Below are 19,835 nucleotides of genomic sequence, written 5' to 3'. Positions count from 1 at the left end.
CTTTAATTTATTTGTCATTAATTATAATGCTTTAATCCTAGTTGGTAATTACGCAATATAGTTTTAATTTATTTGTCATTAATTTTAGCATAACATATCCTTTGTTACAATTCCTAAAATATAGCAATAAATAATTAAACAATTCTTAAAAAATTGCAATAAATAATAGCTAATAATTTAATGATTACACTAAAAACCAACACATTGACTATTGACCAACAATGAGGGATAACCGCATAAGATAAAGACAAACAGAAAAAAAAAAAAAAAAAAAAAAAAAAAAAAAAAAATCAACCAATGAATGATTGAAATGTATTCAGCCAAAAAAATAAAATGAATGAGTGAGAATGTGAGATGATGTTAAAGTTAAAAGAATAAAAGGGCTCAGGCAGAACACTACAGGATTCATAAACAGCCTAAACCATTCGGTGAGAGAGAGAGAGAGAGAGAGTCAGAGAGAAAAACCAGTTGAGGGAGGGCCGGACTGCCGGAGCCGGAGCCGGAGCGGAGGAAGCACCTAGTCAACGGCAGATCTCCGACGGCGATGAGTGCTGACCGATCTACCGACTGGCGTCGACGATCTACGAAGATTTCGTTCCATTTTTCATTTTAGTGACAGTGAGATAAAGAGAGAGAAAAAGAGAGAAATACCTTGAGGGAGGGCCGGAGGGAGCACCGGAGCAAAGGTCGATCTCCGATCTGCGATGAGGGGCGAGCGACAACGAGCGAGCTGCGGCGTCGCTGCGACGTGATCGTGGGTCTACTGCGGTTTGATTTTTGTTTGTGTATTTGGAAATTTTTTTTTTTTTAGATAAAAACCTCTGTCTCTCTGTGTTTGTTGTGTTTCTCTCTGTGTTTGGTTTGCTGTTGAGTGTTGAGTTTGGTTTGCTGTTGAGCTTGATTTGCTCTGTATAGACAGTATCGGGCATTGTGGTATCTGCCACCGATTTGATCTCTCTGCCAGCGACGTGATGGGTGGATTTTCTGGTTCTCTGTAATATATATATATTTTTTTTTTTTGGTTGAGAATGCGTGGGCTTGCCGTGAGCGAGCTACTGGGCTCACCGTGGGCTTAGCTTGCCTGGGCTTCTCTGTGAATTTTTTTTTTTTTCAGATTTTAGTTCAATATTTTTTGGGCTTTTTTTTTTTTTTTTTTGGCTTGAAAGTAGAACAGATAAATTTTTTTTTTTTTTTAATCTGAGGATGTTACTAATTTTTGATTGAGGCCTGGGAGAATGGGTGAGAAATTGGGAGGGGGGGCCGGCTGCCTAAGGTTGGGGGGGCCTAATTATTTTTTCTTCATAGTCTAATGGGAAATTTTTTTTTTTTGCAGGGGCCTCGGCCCCCCCAAGCCACTATGTGGCTCCGCCCCTGCCTCCACTGCTTTGAGGAACGTTGGGTGGCCCACCAGGGGTGTGAAGATGTGATTAGGGCAGCATGGACCTACCATCCACCCAATGGGAGCCCAATGTTTAGACTATTCAAGAATATTAAGCAGTGTTGTATTAGATTGGTGGCATGGAGCTGAGAGGTGTTCGGCAATACTAGAACTTGTTTGGAGGAAAAACAATCCACACTCATGGACTTGTCCAACATCGGGTATGGTAGCAACCTAGCCCAGATTAACACACTAAGGGAGGAAATAAATTAATTGCTGCACCAAAAAGAGGTGTTTTGGAGACAAAGGTCCAAAGCTATATGGCTCCCAGTGGGCGATAAGAACACTAAGTTCTTTCATAAACGGATAAGCCAACGGTAGAGGAAAAATCAAATCGATGGGTTGATGAATGAAGATCATATATGAAGGACGGATGAGCAGGGGGTGGGCGTGATAGAAAAGGAGTATTTTTTTATAAAAAAAATTGCTACGTCCAACCCCAGTAATGTGGATGAGGTTCTAAACGTGGTGGATGGTGTAGTGACAGAGGAAATGAACTAGTCTCTACTTCATCCTTTTGTCGGTGAGGAGGTGTGGCAAGCTTTATTCCAAATGCACCCATCGAAGATATCGAGTCCGAATGGTAAGTCTCCCTTCTTTTTCCAAAAATATTGGCACGTGGTAGGTGGAGATGTAACGGAGGCAGTGCTTTCTGGACTAAACTTAGGTCATGTCCTAACGAAGATGAATTTTACCCATATTGTGCTTATACCTAAAAGGAAGGACCCATAAACTATGTTGGATTATCGCCCCATCAACCGGAGTAATGTGGTCAGTAGGGTGGTATCAAAAGTGCTGGCTAATAGAGTGAAGAATATCCTACCGAATATTATTTCGAATGCCTAGAGTACATTCGTTCCAGATCGACTCGTCACCAACAATAATGCGATAGCATATAAGATGCTCCATAGGCTAAGAAATAGAAGAAAAGGAAAGGTTGGGTACATAGCGATTAAATTGGATATCCGTAAAGCTTATGACTGTGTGGAGTGAGAGTTTTTACGAAAGATAATGCTGAAGATGGGGTTTTCGGCTATGTGGGTGGACATGCAAGCTACATGGTGCTAATCAATGGTGAGACTCGAGGCTTTATCTCCTTAACATATGGCATTAAACAGGGTGAACCACTGTCACCATACTTGTTCTTGTTCTGTGCGGAGGGATTATCCGCTCTACTCTGAAAAAGCTATCGAATCATAGCATGTACAGGGAATCACCTCCTGTCATAATGGTGTACGTATCTCCCACCTACTCTTTGCTGATGACAGCCTATTATTTTGCTCGGCCACCCCCTTGGAATGCACACGACTTTTTAACATATTGACTACCTACAAGCAGGCATCGGGGCAAGCCATCAACCAACAAAAAACAACCATGTTTTTCAGCCCAAACACCAAACCAGAGATAAGGGAGGAGATTTGAAGAATGTTCAAAGCCCAGGTGGTGACTGCATTTGAGAAATACCTAGGTTTGCTGATGGTTGAAGGCAAAAACAAAGTGAACACATTCAAAGATCTTCAGGAAAGAATAGCTAAGCAGATTACTAGATGAAAGGAGAAGTTTATTTCAAAAGTAGGGAGGGAGGTCCTTATTAAAACAGTAGTGCAGGCGATACCGACATACTTGATAAGCTTATTTCAACTACCGAAAGCTCTGTGTAGCGACATCAACTCCATCATGGCAAAATATTGGTGGGGGCAGACGAGTAATGAAAGAAAAACACATTGGATTAATTGGAAGAGACTATGTGATCCGAAGAAAGCTGGAGGAATGGGCTTCCATGACATCCACGCATTTAATTTGGCCATGTTGGCAAAACAAGCATGGAGGCTACTCAACCACCAAAGCTCTCTATTTTTCAAAGTTTATAAAGCTAGGTATTTTCCTAATGTCTCCTTCTTGAAAGCTGAATTAGGAAGCAACCTGTCATATGTATGAAGAAGCTTATTGAAAGCAAGGGAAATCATACTAACAGGAGCTAAATGGAAGGTGGGTAGTGGAACTTTAATAAATATAATGGGTCATCAATGGCTGCCAAAACCGCCATGTCTTCCTAGAGAGGGACCTGGACCGTTGAAAGTGAGGGAACTGATGGACGAAGAAACTGGACAGTGGAATAGAGCTACAATAACCTATTGGTTTGAGCTGCATACATGTGCTGATATATTAAGTGTACCCTTGCCCAATGTGCAGGCAAATGATGCACTAGTATGGAAGGAGAACAAATCCAATACTTTCTCTGTTAAATCGGCGTACTCAGTCGCCTTGAGGATGCTGCACCATTCGAGTGGGGACCACTCTAACACAACTACTGATAGAAGAACATGGAAGGCAATATGGTCCCTCAACACTCCCCCAAAAGTACGAACATTCCTCTGGCACACTTGCTCTAATACCCTGCCAACCCATGATAACCTCCACGCGAAGAGAGTGCAACTAGATCCGACTTGTCTCATGTGTAAACAGCAGAGTGAAATAGTTGGACATATCCTGTGGGAGTGCCCGTTTGCACTTAGTGTATAGGCGTTGGCTAAAGGGAAAATCCAAAAGAGCTTAGCTAGTGCACCAGATTTCTTCCTTTTAACTCGAACTATGGTGTAGTGTTTGAATTGGACTGAGTTGGAACAACGGGCTATGATAGCATGGGGTATATGGAATGCTCGAAATAAGCTTTGTTTTAAGAACACTCATGCTCACCTAGGGACTACTCTACGTGGTGCAATGTCTTTTTTGCACGAATACCAAAATCTAATGGCCAATCAGCGGACATGCTAGTGCTACACTATCAACTTACTAGATTTTCCCCCATTAGTTTATTAGTTGTTTTGGCAAGGCTATCCTGTTCCTATCCTAGCCAAGGCTAGCGTGTAGGCCTGAGTGGCTCAGGACCTTTTATTATACCTTTGTACTTTCGCCTTTTTATAATAATATCAATTCTATCTTTTTTCGTAAATTTAAAAATAAAAAAAAAATAAAAAAGCTTAGACATTACTTAAGTTTGGAAAAAAAAAATCCACTATAATGGGTCAATTAATTAACTCATTACAATATTTTTTTTTTCATTGTTGATGAATCACACTCCATATACTAAACACATGACTTGTAAGAGAAATGGTATGGTACTAGGACTCCCAGACTCAGGTAACTGAAGGTCGGGCTTGGGAGTTCACAGGACATTGTTTGAGGGAAGAGAAGCTCTGTTGAAGCTAAATGTGTTGCAAATATTTTAGTGAATAAAGAAATTTTGTTACAATAGATAATAACTCGAATAATATGCAAAAATGTAAAATAAAAATAAGTTTAGAACGACCTTACAATGCTATAGAATCACGCTACAAAAGTATTGACCTTAAAGGTTGATTAGTGTCACTCGGAGTAAAACTCATTGCGACTAGTTTTCTTGGCCAAACAACCCCCTAGGGTTATACTATAGTGTCAACCTTCGTGATGAACATATTTCTATTCACAGAGATTCAAGAACAACCTTCTAATGCATTTCCTTAAAATAAATATAGATTGTAAAAAAATATGTGGGAGAGAAAGAAAATAGAAAAAGACTAATAAGAAAGGGTGTTGTGATAGGTATTATATAGGCTACTTATGACAATAAGAGCTTATGGTTATTGGTTACTAATAACTTAATTGGTTACTAATAACTTAAAAAAGTCCAATGACGAGTTTACCAATTATTGCCTAATGACTAATTTTCTTATAATTGACCAACGGTTATTTTACCCACCATTGCTCAACAGTTAGTTTACTCATTAATTATCTTCAGCTAAGAAAAAGTGAATAATAAAAGTTCTTGGAACACACACCCTCACCAACAAGGTATAGTTAGGGTTCTACACAAAAAGGGCATAATGTCGTGCTAGGTGGCAATGATCACTCTGAAACTCAAGTCGGCTACTAATTCTGGGAAGAGAAGAGTTGAAGTGAAGATCTTGAGTTATGGCTTACTTCCTTCCAACAGAGAGGGTGTATTTATACCCTTTACAGCACGTGTGGCATGGTAAGGGGCATTATTGCCGTACAAAGCTACTTTTGACTAATGGGACAACCTCTTAACAGGAAAATTTGATGAGACGAGGTAAGTTGGCCACATCTAGTGTGCTCATGATAATCTCAAGCCAGTCTTGATGCACAAAATCTTGGACTAGACTTAATGCATAGGGCCTGGGCTAGTCCTATCTAAAGTGAATTCCTCCTTATACCATTATGTTGATTTGGCTACCTACCACAAGGAAAATGTTTCTCTCCAAACTAGTATGGAGAGAAAACCTTCAAACTCCTTCTACATCATTTTATTACATGTGAATTTTGAAAATCTAACCATTGGATTGCATGCTCTTGTTATATCCTTCATGCTTGCAAAATTTCAAGAACATCAAAAATCAATAGCTATATCATCAATCAAATGTTTAAATTTCAAGTTTTTGTGGTTTAAAATTATGCCTAAAAAAATAAGTTTATTGACAATATAGTATAAAAACATTGGAAAACTCAATAAGTGTGAAAACGTTAATGCTTGTTTAGGCCCCCAATTTTAAATTAAGGCTTAATTGCTATTACTCTAACTTATCTAAGTGCGGAACAAGAGTACATGAAGCGCAATAAACCTAAGCACTACTCTAAAGCAAAAGCACATACAATAAGTGATAAATGTAAAGCTTAAAGAGTAGGGGAGAGAAATACAAACACAAGATAATACCAAGATGTGTTATCGAAGAGGAAACTGAAGTAATCGGCGAAAAACCTCTTCGTAACCCTCCAAGCCGAAATCAATCCACTAGTGAATAAGTTAGAGTACACGAATATCAAAAAGACCATCCAAGCCTAATTTACCCAATGTACTTGAACCCTCTAATCTCTTGCTACCAATGGACTTCTCGGAGTCTTGTCTTCACTAGTTATCCGTATCCTGCAATTTCGCCCGATTGCATCCGCCACTCAATGGCTCCTTCCAATGCTTCCCATAGGCACCAAAACTTCTTTCAACACTCAGAATGGGTGAGTAAGCGTTTAGGCTAAGAACCTCTCAACGATGTGTAGGTGGAGAGGTAGGTGTAAATGGAAAATCTAGAGAAATGATGTAGAGGATTATGGGTAAACAATCTCTAGCTCTCAAGTGCTTGGCTAGAGTTTTATCTCTCAAAAGTTTCTCATGAATACTCCTTTAGCTTTTTACATTTCATGGGTAATGGAACATGTGCTTCTCACATGGCCTGTTTCGCAGGTCAGCAATCGTGAGTCAATCACGAGCTAGTCGCGAAATCCTCATCTTCACAAGTTTTTCACCAAATTCTCGCACACAACCCTTACATTAAATCCCACAAAAATACAAGGAAATGATTAAACAGAATTACAATCAAATTTGACACGGAATTAAAACCAACATAAAACATAGTTGTAAATCACAATTTTACAACATCTGATTTGAAAAAAAATTTATATGAATGTTAAGAACATAAAAAACATATAATTCGATTGTTAGATTTTCAAAATTCACATTAAATAAAAATATATAAAAAATAGTTTGAAAAGATTATCTTCAAACTAGATTGGAAAGAAACATTGTCCCCTCCTCCGACAACCACTGAGAGAATAATGGATAATGGATGCTTGACCAAAAATAGGAGTATGGATTTTACCTATGTAGGCATGCGGTGTTTGAAGTTCTGATGCCTTCAAGGGTTGTGTAGATGTAGATCAATATCCATATATACAAAATTTGTTAAGGGTGATCATTGATTAACTTGTAATTAAGGACTCCAAATAGTTGAAGTATTTCTGAAGGCATTTTATCCAAATTGAATAGTTATGATTTAAGTTAAGTTATGTTTGTTTAAGGGGAAAATATTTTCTGAAAAATTAACCCACTTCTTTATATGTTTAATCATTTCATGAGACAAAAAACCTAGCTTGTAGTTATAGATGAATGAGTGAGTACTACTCAGAATTTTTCTTTCCTTCATGATGAAAAATATGTGACATGTCAAAACATGCAAAAAGGAAAAGTTGGTGTAGAAGTAGAACAGAATTTTTAGACAGATTTATATGAATTTATGAACTCAGTCTTAGCAGGATGGTGGGGCCTCAATTGGTCACAGTCGGAGCACATGGAATTTGCTGGAACTTTAATTATGTGACCCAAGATAACGTTTACATCGTCTAATAGTTAATTATTTGTTTTTGGACCTTGGTCTCATATATGATAAGATGTTAAGTGGTATGGTGGTATTAATTTTGTTTGTTTATTTGTTCTAATTGTTTTTTTTTAAGTAATCAATATCATCCAGACTGGACTGCCCGTACTGAATATGCTAATTAAAGGGTGCATAAGCCTTTTTAATTTGATGCATTATTCTTTGATCGAGGCCCCACAACACTTGGATCTTGTCTGTGTGTATGGCTTCTTTTTTACATATTTCATATTTGGAAGGACCAAGGTGGCCCCTTTTGTTAACCTAATTAATCAGGATACGATGCAAGGTTTGATGGTGAAATGAGTGACCATACTTTTAGCCTTTATGGTAGTCAAAAGGTTTGGTTATTGAGTGGTACATAGATCATTTAACTAATCGTAGGTACTTTTAGAATAACATTTATAATTATTTATATATATCTTTTATAGAAATTTATGACGTTTATTTTATGATAATTATTTTTTATTATTGGACCAAATACTAATAAGATATCACTAAACCAAGATACTAATAAATTTCATATTTATGATTACCCTTTATTACAAGTCAGTAGTACCCTTACGAGCTGTTTTTATTTTTCATATAAAAGGGATTTGAATCTAAATTTTTTGTTTGATAGTAATCCTATACTAGTGTTTATGCAACTCAAAATTCATAAATGGTAACAAATCACAATGGTGTTGTCTTTGATAGTTATATCAAAAGTCAGAACACAAAAAACTTAAGACCTCTGAAATCTGAACTTTATATTCTTATATAGTAAGATCCTTTATAAAGTCAAGACACTTATGAGTTGTTCCCAGTTTTTTTTTTTTTTTTTTCTTAAACAACTTGGTACTATAAAAAGTTAAAATAGATGGAGAATGAACCATATCAAAATTTATGTACTAAATTGAAGGGTAAAAAAAGGGAGTCTTACTAGATAGTGTGCAATAGCATAAAAGTCCAGCAGGTTTTAGTGAATTTTACTCCTTTTTTTTCTTTGTTTAATTCTTAAGTGAGCATGAATTCAGTCACTTCTCACATCCAACCAACCCTTCAAACACTTATCGGATTGAAAGATTGTTTCAATACAAAATAACTTAATAAGTGAATGAAGTCAATGAATTCCTGAGAGAGAGAGAGGCAGTACCCAATACCCATTATTCTCAGTGTATGTGTTTTGATAACAGCTATTCTTTGTAGTTGAAATAGCAATTTGGAAGATCAAAGTTACAAACTTTTAGTGGCTTTTCCCTTTAAGGATCATTTTCATTTGCAATTACCATGAGAATAAGGTTAAACCAGAGCCCAAGATATAATCTTAGCAGTTCAAAAAGTAAAAAAAGAAAGAAAAAGAAAAAAGATATGTATAATCCAAGCAAGCATTGAAGCATTTGGGGAGCACGAAGGATGCTATTTGTTGTTACATATCCTCAATGGCATGTTTGGATCTCAACCAGACTTTCCTGGAAACCCAATCAGCATCACCTGTCTATTCATGACCAAGAAAAAAGATTACAACGCATATGGGTGGGGCTGAAATTTTAAGTGCAAAATCAGATTCAGATGAGGTGCAAAGTGGTTATGTTTTGTTTTCTTCCCTACGCTTTGGGGCAAATAAAATTATCAGAGATATGCATTATCATGACCTTGGCCCATCTATGTTAAAATTTGACCTTCTATAAAGAATGAAAACAAAAGCAATAGCCCAATTACCTAAGCCCGGCCAATCAATCTATTAAGGTGGTTTAAGTTTGCTTCTTCTTTTATAAATAACAATGATAAGAATAAGTGAGTAATATAATGTATCCAAATATATGGGTGTATGATTTGCTTCTATAAGAGAATAATGTCAAAAATACAAAAGAACAAAGAGAGTAGAAAGAAGAGAAAATTGATAAACATCTATATATATATATATATATATGTATGTATGTATATAATAGGTGAAGCTAAGAGAAACTCAAATTAGAATTCCAAATTAGAGTTCCAATTTTGCGTCATGTGTCCTAATTATTTATTCATAAAGAATTTTATTTCTCAATTTTAGAATCAAATGTGGGACCACATCATAAATATTCATCCAAGTGAGTTATTAAGTGCAAAAATCAAAGAGTCTAGAATAAATAAATTGTAAAAAAAAAAAAAGTGTTTCACAATAATTTTTTTAAAAATATAAAGACAATTTACATTTTATACCTAATAATATTCTCACAAATTTTTTTAAAGAGTTAACAAAATATAAAAATGACTATCAATAGTATTTAAATTATATATATAGAAATTATATTATGCATCTTATTGTATATCTTTAAGTGTCTCTATGCATATGCATGAGGTTACAAGCTAATTTTTATGTAAAGGGAGAGATTATTGGAACAGTTTTCTTTTGAGTAGCTACTATCTAGTTGATTGAGTATAAATAAAGTCACATAAAAATTCCAGTCTTAGAGAATTTGTATTTCTGACTCTTTAACTATCTTATCAGAAAATCATTTTCACCTTGGTTGAAATCAGAATGTGGGGTCATTTTAGAGTTACATTTCAGGTTGGTCTAAAGCCTTCTGTCACTAGATTGTCAATTTCTACTATTGTTTTAGTTTTCTAGTTGATTTGATACTACTGCTTCTGAGTCCAAGAAATTTCCTTTCCTTTTCTTTTCTCTCTCTCTCTCTCTCTCTCTCTCTCTCTCTCTCTCTCTCTCTCTCTCTGTGTACACATAGTGAAATAATTTCTACCATTATGGATCTGAAGACAAGGAACATAATCATGTTAGAGCTTTGATTTTTTTTGTTCATTTTCTTTCTTTTCATCGGTGTAATTAATGTGTACCAGTGCATAATTTGAATTGACCGCTCATACTTGATAACTTACCTTTTTTTTAACTTGTAACTCCAATAGTTTGATTTGATCGCATTGATCATACAAACGGTGCTTTCTGAAAATATATCAGTTTTAAGAAGCAAATAATTGTTGTTTTCATGCAAATGGGTTGTATTAGAGCTTATATATAGTGTAACACAATTCTAGCTAGATGAAGGACCAACAGGATTCCTGTAAATGGGTTCAGAAAGAAATCTGCTTTTTTGAAGCTTGGACCCAGTTTTAACTCTTTTGAGGCCTGGTGAACTCCATGGGCCTTGTAAGGGTAAAGTACATTATGAAGTTTTTGCTCAAAGCCTCAAACATTGTCTTATTTCTCCAAGCCCATAACTTGTTTCCCAACTTGTGTTTGCTAATTTCCAAAAAAGCTGGAGTAAATTAAATTTGAAAATTTTTACCCAAAGATCCAATTAACACAAACCTTTCATATCACGTCATTTTAGATTACGTGCTTCCAAAAATGTGCTACTACAGCAACTTTGGTAGGAATGGACGTAGTTGATTTATTTTTTTTTTATTATTATTATTTGATAAAGACGTAGTTGGTTTTTGACATATGATAAATAAAATAAATAATAAAAAAATGTGGGAGTTTGAAAAGAAACCTCCCATGTTTCATATGTTAGGTGGAATTTACATTGTATATCTTTTTGTTAAGGTGTTTATAGAGTTTTTCAAGCATATAAATACCCTCCTGAGTGTGTGCACGCATCCACGTCACAATTGGAACTCATAGGTGTACGTATTTAAAGTGCATGGCATGTGCAAGTGCAACAAAGTTATTATCACGTAATTGTGGAGTGTGGGAGACAAAAACTTGTGTTTAAGTCTCTAAAAAGAAGTTTCACACATATATACACTTAGATTAGACTAAAGTAGTAGAATTTCTATATATAAAAAAAAAAGTTATTATTCACGTAATTATTGTGGGGTAAAATAAAAGTTAAGCAATGACACTTTGTAACTCAATTAATTTACATTTTTTGGTGTTTTCAATTAAGATATTCGACTCAAATTCTACCCTTCCCAACTAAGGGGAAAAAAAATTGAAGAGCAAAAATCACTTTCAAAATATAGACTCTCTATTAGGATCAACAGACTCTACTCAAGGACCAAAATTTATAGATAAGATGAACTTTGGGTCACTTTCCTTGCATAGCCCAAGAAAGCTAGAGCTCATCAAAACCCAAATAAATTTGTTATTATGGTTAGGCCCAAAAAAAGGGGAAAAGAAATTCGTAGTTATTATGATAATAGTTATGATTGTTATCTTTTCTTTTCTTTTTTCTTTTTTTTTTTTGAGGGATAGTTATGATTGTTATCTAAAAAGACTTAATCATCAAACCTGTTTTGAAGAACCTATTTCTTTTAGGTGGAGGTCCTCAAACAAACTTTAAAGACTTTGTAATAAGCCTTATAATTATTGTCATAATTTGGTAGGAATGTAGGGAACTAACTTTGCCTCATGGGAAGTTTCAAAAAAAAAAACTTTGCCTCATGGGATACGAATCGTAGAGGCTGCTAGGAGCAATATAATAGAGATAGCGTATTCTTTCTTTTAGAATATTTCTATTTTTAATGTGGCGTTCTAATGAGACCTTGACAAGTTGACATAACATATAGTGTCAAGCCAACTTTCCTCTGTATCCAGATTAAAATAATTACCACGTTTTTTACAGGAAAAAAATAAATAAAATAAGAGATGAGAGACCCTTTGGTTTAATGGTCCATCTTTCTTAATTATTGGATATACTGAAATGGATTTAAAAAAAGTTTAAGCAAAAATAAGAGATTTAGATATAATTTCAACATATGACGTATATTTCTGACAATTGCTCAAATAATGTCCATTTTAGATAATTGCTCTTTATTAACAAATCAAAATACTAATTAGTTTTTGATGTAAACAAGAATTAAATTACAGATTTCTTATTTAACAATAAGAAACTTTACTAATCAAGTGCAGAAAAATTTATATATTATTTGTAATATATATATATATATATATATATATATATATATATATTTATGTCTATATCATCCAAATGTTCTTACCTTTTCTTTCCAATCAATTGAAACTCAATTATCACCACTAATATATTCTGTTCTTCTTTGTTTTGCACCAATTTCAATTATTTTTTTATTTCTGATGTATATGAGCATTACTCATTGTCTCGTGTGAATCTCCAAAAAGCAATAGTTTAATGTCACATAGTGCGTTTCTCACTAGTCTTTCCGAGCATATAGGCTTTTTTCGTAAAAGGCAAACAGATATTTTTATGCTCAATGATAAAAGCACCTTTAGATTAATATCAACTAAAACATCAGTGTTAAAAGAAAAGGTGCCTAATTAGCTTTGCTTTCATGTACAAGAGAATAATGTAGCTATGCATGGTGTAATGCAAATAAATGGTCATTACTATCCGCATTATTCTTAAGGAATACAAGTTAGACGTTGTATATGCCATATATATAAGAAGGAACTAATTAAAATAAGTTTTGCAGTTTTTTATGGCTAGATGTAGATAAAACTCATCCCAATATGTTTACATATTGGATTTTTTTAGTACCTTAGGCCCATCATGTAAGTGTTTTCTCAAGCCTTCTATGGAGGTAGCTTGTGACATGGGATTATTTTTAGGTTTTTAACTTTTAAACCATGCGTATTCTAGACCAAGGAAAAAAAAAAAAAAAAAAAAACCTTTAGTCCGTTTTGAGAAACCCAAATGTAGTTAAGCTACTTTTGTTATGAGCAGAAGAACCACTTTCTGTTAAAAAAAAAAAAAACCCATATTTTAATTAACTTTTACTCCTTACATTATTTCTCAATGTAGATGAGACTCAATTAATACTTTCTTAAAGAATGCTTAAAAACTCCTTTCAATAAACGAGTGTCATAGAGTATTGTTTAAGGTTTAATTTTATAATATAATTGATTGACTTTTATATAAAATCGAGCTACTTTAAAAGATATTTGTTTATTATATTCTTCTACTTTTTTAAGGTAAGTAAAACTCATTTTTAGCCTCTTAATGAGTACAGTACTAGAACACCCATTAACATACTCCATTAAAAATATGTGCTTATCATGGCACAACCAGGAAAAACATTAATGATTGACTTCTCTTGATTGAAGTAGTACTAGAAAAGTGGAATAGGAATCTCATCAGAATTGATTTGAGATCAAAAGAAAAGACTCATAGATGAGAAATTATGGTCTTTTTAAGCCATCTTAATCATATAAAACCCCCCCATCCTCCAGGAAAACAAAAAATTAGCATGGTTAAATGCATTGACCCCATTTTCCCAACTGTCCTAATTAATCATATGTATCACTCTCTTTCTTAAGATTCTGGAGAGGAAAATCCCAAGCATCACAACCAAATGTACTGTTACCTGCGCATGCCTAAGAAATATGCGTTTTAATATTGTCTTTTACCACCTTCTTATAAAGAGAGAGATAGACATAGAGAGAGAGAGCTGATTTTCTAAATATAATCTTGACGTAATCCAGATCAAGACCAGTGAATGAGTCATAATCAGATTCAAAGTAAGCAGAATTCCTGACCTATTGGGATTGTTAATCAAGCTGATAAGCTTTTGAATAAAATAATTAAGGATTACATTTTATAAAGTGGGACTCTTTGTTCTGGAAGGAGAATCCCATAGGAAAGCACTTCAGTAATAGATAAACATCAAAGAGTAATATCCTAAACCACCAATAATTAACAAAAGAGGCTTCATGATGATATGGTTTAGTTATCAACTCTCACTTTATCTTTTTTTTTTCTTTTTCTTTTTTTTCTCACCCAAACTTCATGCTTCTAATTATCACAATCACAACCAATAAGGCAAAAACACATCCCCACTTCTTTTGCCCCCAATAAAAAGTCAAGCTTTTTTCAGCACGCGTCTATGCATCTCATTTTTGGTCCAAGCCATCGAATTTAGAGCAGGCAGATCATTTCCGAAAGAAAATACCAACCCAATTCGATTTTTTAGAGTTCACTTTTCAATACAATCATGACATGGAAGGAAGATTTATCATCTACAATTGAAATATATATATATATATATATATATATTATATGACATGAGGAGTGGTTTAGTTACATGGTATGTTTATGTACTCAACTACGTACCATTTACTATGGAGTATTATTGAGAGCTGTCATGTCTCTAATAGTATATGCACTTCCATTACACATGACAATCCAAACCATCTGCTAAGATTCTTGTAGTATAATGGCATTCTCTCACTCCCATTTATTTGTAAGACTAATAATAATAAAAAATTCTATACCATCTTTCATATGTGTACAGTATTAATTCCTTAGTAATACCTAAGACGCAACTTCAAATTGTTTTATTCCAATTGTTTGATTGACTTTAGTGTATCTTATGTTGGCAAATTGTGAACAATTGTAACACTTAGAGTCTTAGTTAGTCTCGGTTTATTATTGAAAATATGTTAAAGAACAAAACAAGTCAAAATTCATGCCATGAAAGACTCAAGAAGTTCATAAATTAGATTGCCATTGCACTGCATTTCGACACAAGCTCGATTTGTCAAGTTGATCGGTAGAAGTATATTTCTCAATTGATCGAGATTCATGCAAAATAGATCCTAGACTAGTTTTTGTCAACAATTTGATCTAGGGTTTTATGCATTCCAAGACAAGTATAAAAGCAACCCTAGAGCACCTTTTTAGCACATTTTGAGGAATGTTTTTTTATACGCAAATCTACAAATTTTCCCAACCCTCTTGAAGCATCAAATGAAAATGAATTTCATACTAAAAATCTGGTGATAAAATGAAGTTGTTGCATCCAGTCTATAATCATGAGCAGACGCTCATGAGCAATAGATCCTAAACAGAAGAGTGCATAAATTTGGAGTTACTAATGATTATGGTACAGTAATTTCTACAAGAGATAGCAATAGATTTAGGGTTAAGTCTATTGTGCAAACTTCAATTATATTTTAGTTAATTTGTATACCATGGGATTGTAAAGTTAAATCCGCATAAGTCTTCACTATGGGACATTTTGTTCCATTGGTTTTCCTAATTCATCATTTCATTTGTGACATGTGATCCATGCTTATTGATGTTAACCAATTCAGATCTAGAAGATAATTAATCTAACTATTCTCATGGCTAAGAGTTGGTTAAAGTAATCACTACTAGGGCCTAAAACCCTATCAATATGCATCTTTGATCTTTCTTACCTAAGTTGTATGTATCAACTAGTACAAAAGGACAAGCCATGATAATCTTTCCTGACAAGGAAAGAACCATCTATTTATCTGACTAATAAAATAAAATAAAATTCCATACCATCTTTCATGTGTACAATATTAATTCCTTAGTAATGCCTCAGATTGAACTTCAAATTGTTTTATTCCAAGTGTTGATTGACTTTGTTATGCAGTATAAGTGTTAGCTACATAGGATTATGTTGCAAACTGTGAACAATTGTAATACTTAAGAGTCTTAGTTAGTCGTAGCTTATTATTATTGAAAATACGTTAAAGAACAAAACAAGTCAAGATTCAGCTCAAGAAGTTCAAAAATTAGACTACCATTGCACTACATTTCGACACATACTCAATTTGTCAAGTTGATCGGTTGAAGTATATATCTTGATTGATTGAGATTCGTGCAAAACAAATCCTGAATTGGTTTCTGTCAACTATTTGATCTAGGGTTTTGTGCATTACAAGATAAGTATAAAAGTAACCATAGAGCACGATTTTAAGCAGTCTTTGAGAGTTGTGTTTATGTACACAAATCTAGCAATTTTCCCAACCCTCTTGAAGCATTAAGTGAAAATTACTTTCATACTGAAGATCCAATGAGAAAGTGAAGTTGTTGCATTTGGTCTACATGTTAGGATATGTGCCCTTTAAATCCTATTGTATAATGCTATGTATGACATTATGTTGTGATTAATTAAGTTGTTTTATTATTATCTAAAATAATGGTAACATGAATATTTGGATATTATCATATAGTTCATAAGATGCATAGTATGTGATTTAGTCACAGAAGATATAAATCACAAGTTCTTTGTAAACTTAGAATTTTAGTTCGTAGTCGATGATGAAACTGAGCATTTCATCTGCGAAGACTATAACATATTGTAAGGTTGAATTTATTCAATCAAGTGTTGACTTTATTCCATACCAAATTTACTTGTATTTTAGTAATTAGATACCCTGTATTTAGATGGGAATAATGTAAGGGTTGTGTGTGAGAGAGTGTGAAGAAACTCAAGTTGTGTGCAATCAAGAGGAGTCACGTGACTAGATCTTGTGACTGACTCGTGACTGGCAAGTCACCAAAGTGGCACATGTGTGAAACATGCAGGGAATTGAAGGGTCATGTCAACTGGAGCACTATAGGAAAAAATGTACCGTCTAGCTAGACAGTTAACTCACAACTCAAACTTGCGACTCATTTCACTTGTGAAACTGAGTCTCCAGAATGCCTTGTTTGGATGAAAATTAACTTTTCGCATTTCTTACATATACTACTATAAATAGTCTTATACCCACGAAATGTAAAGAGTTTCTAGAGAGAATTTTGAGAGAGAAACCCTAGAAAAAAATAAGATTGACTCACCCATAATCTTTGTCATTTGATTCTTTAAATTCCTCTACTCTCACCCTCTCCATTGACATATCCTTAAGAGGTACATTTTGTCAAGTCCTTATCTTACCATACCCATATCAGTGATGAGGTATTTTGGTGCTTGAGAAATAGTTTGAAGATAACCAATTTACTTGGTTGATGCAATGGGCTTTTTGCAGGATCCGAAAAGCTAAAGAAGATAAGGTTAGACGTAACCCTATTGGAGCAAAAAGCTTAGAAGGCTTAGGTCAATTGGGCAGATTAGGTTTGGAGAGTCTTCTGCTACTCATGTATCCCAACTTTATTCTTTAGTGGATCATTTAACCGCTTGGAAGACGACGGTGAGGTTTTTTGCCGAATTCTTCGATTTCCTCTTCAATAACACATGCTGGTGTTATCTTTATGTTTGCATCTCTCTTCCCTTATTCTTTACCTTTTAATTGCTGCTATGTTTGTGATTAACCATGGTTTAAAGTGTTTTACCTATTATACTCATCATTTCGCATATATGTTGTTTGTGTATAAGTTTGTGTTGGTATTCTTAAAATTGAGGATCTAAACATTCATTAGTGTTTTACACACTAATTGAATTTTCACATATCAACTAAGATGATTTGTCTTGATCATAGAAGTGAAGACTTCTAGTTGATATGTTTTAAGAGTTAAGACTTATTGAACTAGACTACTGTGAGATTTATTATTCTATTAATGACTTTCAAATGAATAATAAATCTCACGACTTCTATTTACATCAATTCTTAATCCTGAGAGAATAATGAAGCTAATCATAAAGTGTAAGTTACTTTGATATACCAGGAGTGAGATCTAGAGTCACAATCAAAATCTCAGTATATTGGGCAGCCACATTTAGTGTCGAAGGAACATATATTCTCAAGATAAAATTCATAATCTCTTAATGGGGATATAAAATATTCCTTTGAAATAAATTTAATGGGTCTAGTTATTCAGAATGTTAGGCTTAACTACTTTAGTAATCTTCAAAGTGGCAGTTAACATTCGTGACTTTGTATTACTACAAATATTTTAATGAAAGGGTTGTATATATAATAAAGTCTTGGGATATAATTTATTAATAAGGCTTAAAGTGCAATTATATTTATATAGTGGTATTAAATATAATTAATGGTAATTTTGGGCTTGTTAAGAGTTGATAGAAAAGCCTAAAACCCATTGGAGCTAGTGTCTTATTTGTTCCATTTTGGTCCCACTCCAAGCGACATACTAAAACCCAATTGGAATGGCCCAAAAGGAGAGAAACATATAGAATTTTTTAAAAGAATGAAATAGTGTGTAAGGGACTGTAAGCCACTCTCTAATTCTCCCTTGAACACATGCGTATAAACTAATTGAGAGACCAAACTTCTTGGGCATAAGTGGAATTTGAGTGAAGATTAAGATTGTTTCCAAGTACTTCTAATCTTTAGTTTTGAATTTTACTGCACCAAGATACACTTTCTTGATCATAAATTCTAAAATTTACATAGTACATGTTATTAATTACGAATGAAGTAGATCCGTTATGTTTTGTATGAGATACAAACCATATTTTTCCAACACTATATTCATGTTATTGGTTTAAATCTTTGAGAAGTGATCTCAAAGTCATGAATAGTCATTAACATGCAATAGATCCAAATTAGAAGAGTCAATAGATTTGGAGTTATGTAGTAAGTACTATAAGAGATAGCAATAGATTTAGAATTAGGTCTGTTATACAAACTTCAATTTTATTTTAGTTGATCAGTTTACCTTGGGATAGTAAAATTAAATCCCCACAAGTTTTTATTGTGGGACATTTTGTTCCATTAGTATTCCCAATTCATCATTTCATTTGTTTCTTGTGATCCATGCTTATTCAAATCTAGAAGATAATTAATCTAACTATTCTTATGGCTAAGAATTGGTTAAAGTAGTCACAACTAGGACCTAAAACCCTATCAACTAGTGCAAAAGGCCATGACAATCTTTCTTGTATGTATCACAACATGAGTTGTATGTATCAACTAGTACAAAAGGCCAAGCCATGATAATCTTTCTTGACAAGGAAAGAACCATCTATTCAATCGATAAGTTGGATTAGCTAGCTTGATCAAGGCAGGTTTTTCACCTGGGCAAATTATACTCAGGAAAAAATTGGACAGCAAAAGAGAGGAAAAAGAAATAGTTGAGGGCCAGGAGTGGATCCCACTACTGATAAACATTTAAACTTGTTTCAATAGCGGCGCATGGGGACAATTTATTTGTGAAGGACACAAAAATAAGACCACAACAAAACTATCAAAAAAAAAAAAGACAGTGATGGATGTAATCAATAGAATGAAGAAAACTGAGCAAATATAAAAGCCAAGAAAAGGGGATCTGGGAATGTATCTTAGTGAACCTATCATTTTATAAGACCAAAAGAGTGGTGGGGTCTGCCACAAACAAAGTTAGAGATATGCATCAATGTTATATGGTTGTAGTTGTTTTTTGTTATAGTTGATAGTGGTGTGTATGATTTGATGGAAAAAAACGTGAGAAAAAGTTTCTCACAAATGGGGCTCAACACAGCAGCCACTCCTAGCACGCTGCTTACAGAGCCTCACATACTCTCAAACCGACCAACTTTTCTAAGTGCCAAAGGCATGAGAGACTATGAGAGAGATAGATTGATGTGGAGAGCACAAGGCA

Source organism: Quercus lobata, chromosome 5, assembly GCF_001633185.2.
Source record: "Quercus lobata isolate SW786 chromosome 5, ValleyOak3.0 Primary Assembly, whole genome shotgun sequence".
Taxonomy (NCBI): domain Eukaryota; kingdom Viridiplantae; phylum Streptophyta; class Magnoliopsida; order Fagales; family Fagaceae; genus Quercus; species Quercus lobata.
Note: the sequence above shows the minus strand (reverse complement) of the source record.